Below are 7,748 nucleotides of genomic sequence, written 5' to 3' on the forward strand. Positions count from 1 at the left end.
CCATGCCAATCAATTTAATGTGCGCTCGTACCAATCACACTTGTCAATTAACCCGATTGGCCTATTGTGTGTTTACCATGTATGGACACTACTGTTTGAATCTAAGGTACCACTTACCAATGTAAAGCCTGTTTAACCATGGTACCAAGATCCACTAAGACTCATGAGCCAGACATGGTGGTATTTGGGACACCTTAGTAGAGCTGTCAGCCTACGCTAGGGTGACAAGCCTCCCCATAGTGATCATTGAGCAACCCAAACTCGTGAGCCGAATATGGTGGTGTATGGGACACCGTATTCGAGCTGTCGGCCTACGTTTAGATGACGAGCCTCACGTAGTGACCTCGAGTATAAATTTAAGCCTACGCTGAGGTGACAAGCCTCTCCGTAGCAACCTCTAGTGTAAACTCGTGAACTTACCTATCCACTGCTTTTCATCAGGGGTGATGCCCTACAACTTGCCTATCGTATGTGATTAACTAGGATTGATGACCCTAGATGAATCATTGTTTGGGTAAGTGATATCAAGGGAGGTACCTTAGCTTCCCGAATTTATTGTATGAATATGCCTAATAAATTACTTGGATAACACGACCATGCACCGCATTGCATGTGCTTTGGCGAGGAAGTGCGTTTAGGGAGTTTGCCATGCGCGATCGTGAGATGATGTCGCTGAGGGAGTGTAGGTGAGGGCATGCATCATTACGCATATCATTCCTGTATTAACAAGAGTACTTAGGATATGATTGTTGTATTATTTTATCATTACTGCTTGAATGAATTGATAACATGTTAACCTTTGCCTTATAGTACCACTGAGTTGATCACTCACCCCACTTTGGTGCGGTGTTTTAAAACACCAACCAGACTCTGTTTTAGATGTAGATTATGGCGAGGCTTATGCAACGAAGCCGGACATCATGGATAAGGAGGAGGAATTCTCCTAATTCAGCTAGGTGACGGGTCTCTGTAGACCTTGTTCTGATTCGACGGGATTACAGGGTTACATGGATTAGTTGGACAGTTACATTTTGATATTTTGTAAATTTTGGAATAAACACTTGTATTTATTTAGCCTGGTAACATACTTATACTTTGGGGATTGATAAACACTTACATACTTTATATGTTCATCTCAGTCTTCTACTTGCTCAATTTAAGTAACTCTGGAGTATGATATGCTTTCTTGGTGTAATCCCACTCATGTCTAATGCACTAATATAGACAACATATAATCATCATTATCGATGTTACATAAGTGATGCGTTGGAACTCGGGAGTTGAGCTTTGCTTGACCCTCGATTTTCAGGGCGTTACACAAACCCATGATAAAATCTGTGGATATGTGCTCCCACTTCCACAATAGAACGCTCAATGGCTGCAAGGGACCTGGGGGTCTCTGATGATTGGCCTTGACATCCTGGCACATGTCACACTCGGCCACAAAAATGGTAATCTGGCACTTCATCCCTGTCCAAAAATATTGCCTCCTCATGTTACGATACATCTTCGTGGAGTTAGGGTGGATAGTAAACCTCGATCGATGTGCCTCAGTCATCAGATCTTTGCACAACTTTAGAACATCCAGGACATATAATTGGACTCTAAAATGAAGTTCACCATCAGACCCAACCTACCAATCCGACTCCTCCTCAGATGCGGTCTCTCTGCTCGGCCATCCTACAATGACTGATCAATCTATTGAGCCTCGATTATGCTTGCGACAAGAGAGGGTTGAATCTACAGGCTCAAAAATTGAATAACGACAGACTGAGACCAGACTCAAAGTCTAACTCAGCTACATCCTCGAGCATCCTCCACTCCTGGACTATCATATGTGCCACCAAGCCCCGTGGCTGATAGCTAAGGGCATCCGCCACCACATTTGCTTTTTCGGGGTGGTACTAAAGATCGAAATCATAGTCCTTTAAGAGCTCCATCCAGCATCTCTGCCTCATGCTCAACTCTGATTACAAGAAGAGATACTTCAAGCTCTTATGGTCAGAGAAGAGCTCAAACCTAACCCCATAAAGATAATGCCTCCACACCTTCAGTGCGAAGACAATTGCAGCCAACTCTATATCATGCGTGGGGTAGTTCTGCTCATGGACCTTGAGCTGGCGAGATACGAAGGCCATAGGCTTCTCGTGCTGCATCAGGATAACACCTAAGCTAATATGCAAAGCATCAGTAAAAACCACAAATCCTTCACTCTCAGAGGGAAGAGTGAGGACTGGTGTAGATGTAAGACAGTCCTCCAGCTCTGCGAATGCTCGCTCACATGCATTGCTCTAAACGAACTCAGCGCTGTTCCGGGTCAACCTGGTCAACGGGGCTGTAATACTGGAGAATCCCTCAATAAAACGTTGGTAGTAGCCCACTACTCTAAGGAAATTACATATCACAGATGCATTCTTAGGCTAGCCCTACTTACGTATGGCATCAATCTTCAAAGGGTCCACAGCGACGCCCTGCCTCCTCACCATGTGACCGAGGAACTTCACCTCCTCCTGTTAGAACTCGCACTTCTCCAACTTCGTATAAAGTTGATGTGCACGGAGGGTCTACAGGGTATAAGGCCCATATCCTAGTACCATTCTGTACCTTAGGATCCCACAATCCTCTCGGTCGAATTTTGGTAACTCATGACCTATAGACATCGTTTGCGAATGACCTCTAGTCACATCCTATAAATCTGAGTCGACTCAACCTGAAACCTATGCCAGTGCGACTGCACCGTTGTCGCGGTTCTAATGCCATGTTTCGAGCGCCAATCCGATACCCAGATTAAGAGATGTGACCCGTGCATAATCTCTGCCGTAAACTGTACGTTGCAGGGCTGAAGATTCCAGATAAAGTAGAATCTCTACAAGAGCAATCATGATGGTGACATCACCCTAGCCTACCTAGGCTAGGATGACATCACCCTAGGCACCCATGCTTCTTACACCTCATGATGACAAGCATGCCCTCTCTTCCCCATGCTCTCTTACAAAATCATCATTACACTTACAACACCATCATTTCCACCATTATACCTCTCTCCCTCCCATTCTCTCCCATCTTCCTCATTTGCAACCCAAGCAAGGAGAGAAAAACCTAACAATTTTCAGCCCATTTCCACCCTTAATCCCACTTAACCTAACTGTTAGATCACCAGCTCCACCACTAAAGGAGCTTCTTGGGAGCCTTGGAGCAATGAGGAGGAAGAAGAAGGAAAGGTGGGTGCATCCTTAGATAGATCTTTCCATTTTCTATCATGGGGCAAGTGGAAACCACTAATCAATGGTGGGGATCCCATCTTGGTCCCTAGGTGTGGCCAATGACCCACCATGTATTGTATGCATGTATCTATGGTGGGGCCATTCTCCATGGACCCCACCATGTGGTTGTTTAGATCTTCTATTGCATGAAGACCATCTAGGCCCTGATTTGTGGTGGAAATGGGATTTCCACCCTTGATATTTTTATGATTGTGGGCCCACACAAGGATGGGACCCATCTTGATGTATGCATGTACCTAGAGGGGCTCATAGTGGCAGAGCCCCTCCACTACTCCTCTCTCTCTCTCTCTCTCTCCCTTTTCCTTGTATGATGGTCCACCTGATGATGAATGAGTGTGATCCATGTTGTCCAAATGGTGGACCACATGGTTGTCCAAATAGTGGGACCGGCCCACCTTACTATACACCATCCATCAGCCCTTGCTGCCTGTTTTCGAGCTGGCCTGGATGGAGGGAAAGCATAAATATTAGCTTGATGTGGGGCCATGTGGCCCACCACATGGACACCACAATGATTTATGTGTTGAATCCATGTCGTCCACTTGTGGGGCCCACCTTGCTGACGTCCAGCGACAGGCACACCTAACCATCTGTTTGGACAGGTTTGGACAGAAGAGAAAACCCAAATACCAACTTGGTCCAGCTGGTGGGCCATCCACATGGACCCCACCCATTGATATATCTATTGTATCCCCACCGTCGAGCATCTTGACGATGGGACCTACCTTGATGTATCTGTTTCATCGCCACTGTCCAGTAGGGGACGGTGGGACACACTTGATGTAAGTTTTTTATCCACGCCGTTCAGCTCCTGGACGTGGACCCCACCTGGTGAACGTGTTTCATGCACACCGTCCAATAGGGACAATGGGATCCACCTTGAGGTATGTGTTCCATCCATACCATCCCAAAGCAGCCGGATGTTGCGGACAGTAGGGGCTAAACGCCTACCGTTAAAACCTTCTGAGCTCCATTGTGATGTTTGTGGGGGCCCAGCAGCTGGCCCACTACCTGGTGGCCCATGTCCAATAGGACCCACTGTGACGTGTATTATATCCTAACTGTCCATCGATTGGATGCCAAGCTGGCCCACGTAATGTATGTATTATATATAAATTGTCCATTTTATAAGGCCCATTATCATGTAAGGCCCACCTTATGGATGTGCCAGCTAGGCCGTAACGTCCAGTCATTGGAGCCCACCATGTTATATGTGTTTTACATGCTGTCCATCCATTTTCCTAGGGCCATGGGTTGCCTTTGAGGCCCATAGTGATGTACATGAGGCCCATGTGATGAGGCCCATTGTTATGTATATGAGGCCCATGTGATGAGGCCCATGTGATGAATATGAGGCCCACTATGATGTATATGAGGCCCTTATGATGAGGCCCATTGTGATGCATATGAGGCCTATGTGATGAGGCCCACTGTGATGAATATGAGGCCCTTATGATGAGGCCCATTATGATGTATATGAGGCTTATGTGATGAGGTCCATTGTGATGCATATGAGGCCCATATTCGTCAAGAAGAAGGATGGCTCATTGAGGCTCTACGCTGACTACCACGAGCTCAATCGGGTCACAATCAAGAACAAGTATCCACTTCCGAGGATAGATGATTTATTTGATTAGCTACTGGTGAACAATTCTTTTTAAAGAGAGTCCTGCGGTCCGATTATCATCATCAGATTTGGATTCGAGAGGAGGATATCCCGAAGACAACATTCAGGATGCGCTATGGTCATTTTGAGTTTCAGGTCATGTCCTTCAGACTGACCAATGCCCTAGCCGTATTCATGCAGTTGATGAACAAGGTCTTCCGTCCGTATTTCGATCAGTTTGTTGTAGTATTCATTGATGACATTCTAATATATTTGAGAACTTGCGAGGACCATGTGTAACATTTAGAGATTGCTTTGCAGACCCTCCATACACACTAACTTAATGTGAAGCTGGTGAAGTGTGAGTTCTGGCAAGAGAAGGTGAAGTTCCTTGGTCATGTGGTGACGATGCAGGGTGTCGCAGTGGACCCCTCGAAGATTGATGTAGTGCGTCAGTGGGGCCAGCCCACGAACATATCCGAGATCCGTAGTTTCCTTTGTTTGGCGGGTTATTACCGACGCTTTATTGAGGGATACTCTCGTATCACAGCACCGTTGACCAGGTTGACCCGAAAAGGCACTGAGTTTGTGTGGTGTGATGCCTGCAAGTGAACATTTATAGAGTTGAAGGACCGTCTCACGTCCACACCTATCCTCACTCTTCCCTTTAGGATGAAGGATTTGTGGTATTTACCGATGCTTCGCATGTTAGCTTGGGTGTTGTCCTGATGTAGCACGGGAAGCCAATGGCCTATGCATCTTGCCAGCTCAAGGTCTATGAGCCGAACTACCCCACGCGTGATTTATAGCTAGCTGTAGTTGTCTTCGCACTGAAAGTGTGGAGGCACTATCCTTTTGGGGTTAGGTTCAAGCTCTTCTCTAACCACAAGAGCTTGAAGTGTCTCTTCTCACAGTCTAAGTTGAATATAAGGCAGAAGTGTTGGATGGAACTCCTGAAGGACTATGATTTTTATCTTCAGTACCACCCGGGAAAGGCAAACATGGTGGTGAATGCCCTTAGCTATCATCCATGAGGCCTGGTGGTACATATGATGATTCAAGAGAGGAAGATGCTCGAGGATATAACATCGTATGACTTTGAGTTTGGTCTGCAGTTTTCTATCGTTCAGCTATTGAGCTTGTCGATTCAACCCTCTCTTGTCGCAAGGGTGATCGAGGCTCAGCAGACAGATGAGTCATTACAGGATTATTGAGTAGAGGCGGCATCTGAGAGTCAGACAGATTGGCAAATTGGTTTTGATGGTGGACTTCGTTTCAAAGACCGATTATGTGTCCCGAATGTTCCTAAGTTACGCAGAGATCTTATGACTGAGGCACATTAATTGAGGTTTTCTTCCACCCTGTCTCGACGAAGATGTACCGCGACATAAGGAGACAGTATTTTTGGGCAAGGATGAAGCGTCAGATCTCTAGTTTTGTGGCCGAGCCCCAAACTCAGAAATCAGGCTCACAAAATTTTCGATCACCTAATTCAATGCCGACAGTCTCCATAATACCCCCATTCTTGGCTCCTAGTGCCCATATGCTAGATTCTGATCCTGGGATCTTACAAGGAGTATTTTTCAATGTACATTTATCTCGTAAGAAGCATAGCCAGAAGTTTACCCAAATCACAAATTGTAACACCCCGTACCTTTCGGTAGTGTCGGGTGTTACCATGTAACCTAACATAGTATAAATACTAACCTAGCTTTTGTGAACATTCACCCACATCTGTCCTAGGTCCAACCATGGTAAGTATCTCCACCCACTGGTCAAGATGTCCACCCATTACTCTTCAAGATGAATTATCAATCCATTAGATCCACTGTTCATTGAGTGTACATCAGTCTATCCTTTAAAAACACATATCAAATTATTCGGCTTCATATTCAGCTCACAGATCTCACTTAAACATTCTTCGAATCCCTAGGGTCATTAATAGCTAGATACGGGTCAATCCAACCATTGGATCATTTGAACAGTTAAGAAATTGAGATTGGCAGCTACACGTTCATGTGTTGTGACTCACTAAATAGTTAAAAAACTTTAAGAATTAAGCATACGACTCATGAATGTTAATCTACTGCAAGGATAGCTCTGTTTAGAAGTAGACTCTACAATTTTAATTTTTTAAATAATAATAATGAGATTTTAGTAATGATAATTAACATTATGAATGTGTATTAAGTCATCTAAACCCCGATCCAACAATTAACTCCTAGTTAAGTGAACCCTTAGACTTTTAACCGTTGATATGAAAATTGAGAATGATCTGACCCTCAGACCAAAAGAAATCCACGATTTGAGTTAAAAGTCAGAAGTATGGCCCACCTTATCTATAGATCTGCCCCATCTGTGAACCGGGACCCGAACAGGACTAGTAGGAGCCACTGAACAACATGGATCTTTCAACACATCATTGTGGACCCCACACTCATAGTGTGAGTGTATACCAATGGGGTGTACCCACGCAACACAGAACCTTAGAGCTTGGTCAAACAGAGCTGACTCGAACAAGACCCGAAAAGGGAAATTTTATCTCCTTGTTCCTGCCCGGATCCGTTTCAAATGGACGGTCACTGTTTATTTGAGATAGGTCCCAGCACTATGAGCATTGATTAGATCTAGACCATTCATCAAACCCAGATGTAAATATCGAATGATCCCCAAGTGGTTTCATCCATCCACATTCATTCGGGAGCCCACAAACACAAGCGCAAGTAAGTGTGCGTGCAAGCGTCATTCCGGAAATGGAAACTTCAGTTTCGTGCTGACAATTCATAAGTGTTGCTCTCCTACCTTCAAGACCATTGAATACAAAGCATCTCAACCCTTCATAAGTTTAGGGTTTTCTA

The sequence above is a fragment of the Magnolia sinica genome, chromosome 11 (assembly GCF_029962835.1).
Source record: "Magnolia sinica isolate HGM2019 chromosome 11, MsV1, whole genome shotgun sequence".
Lineage (NCBI taxonomy): Eukaryota > Viridiplantae > Streptophyta > Magnoliopsida > Magnoliales > Magnoliaceae > Magnolia > Magnolia sinica.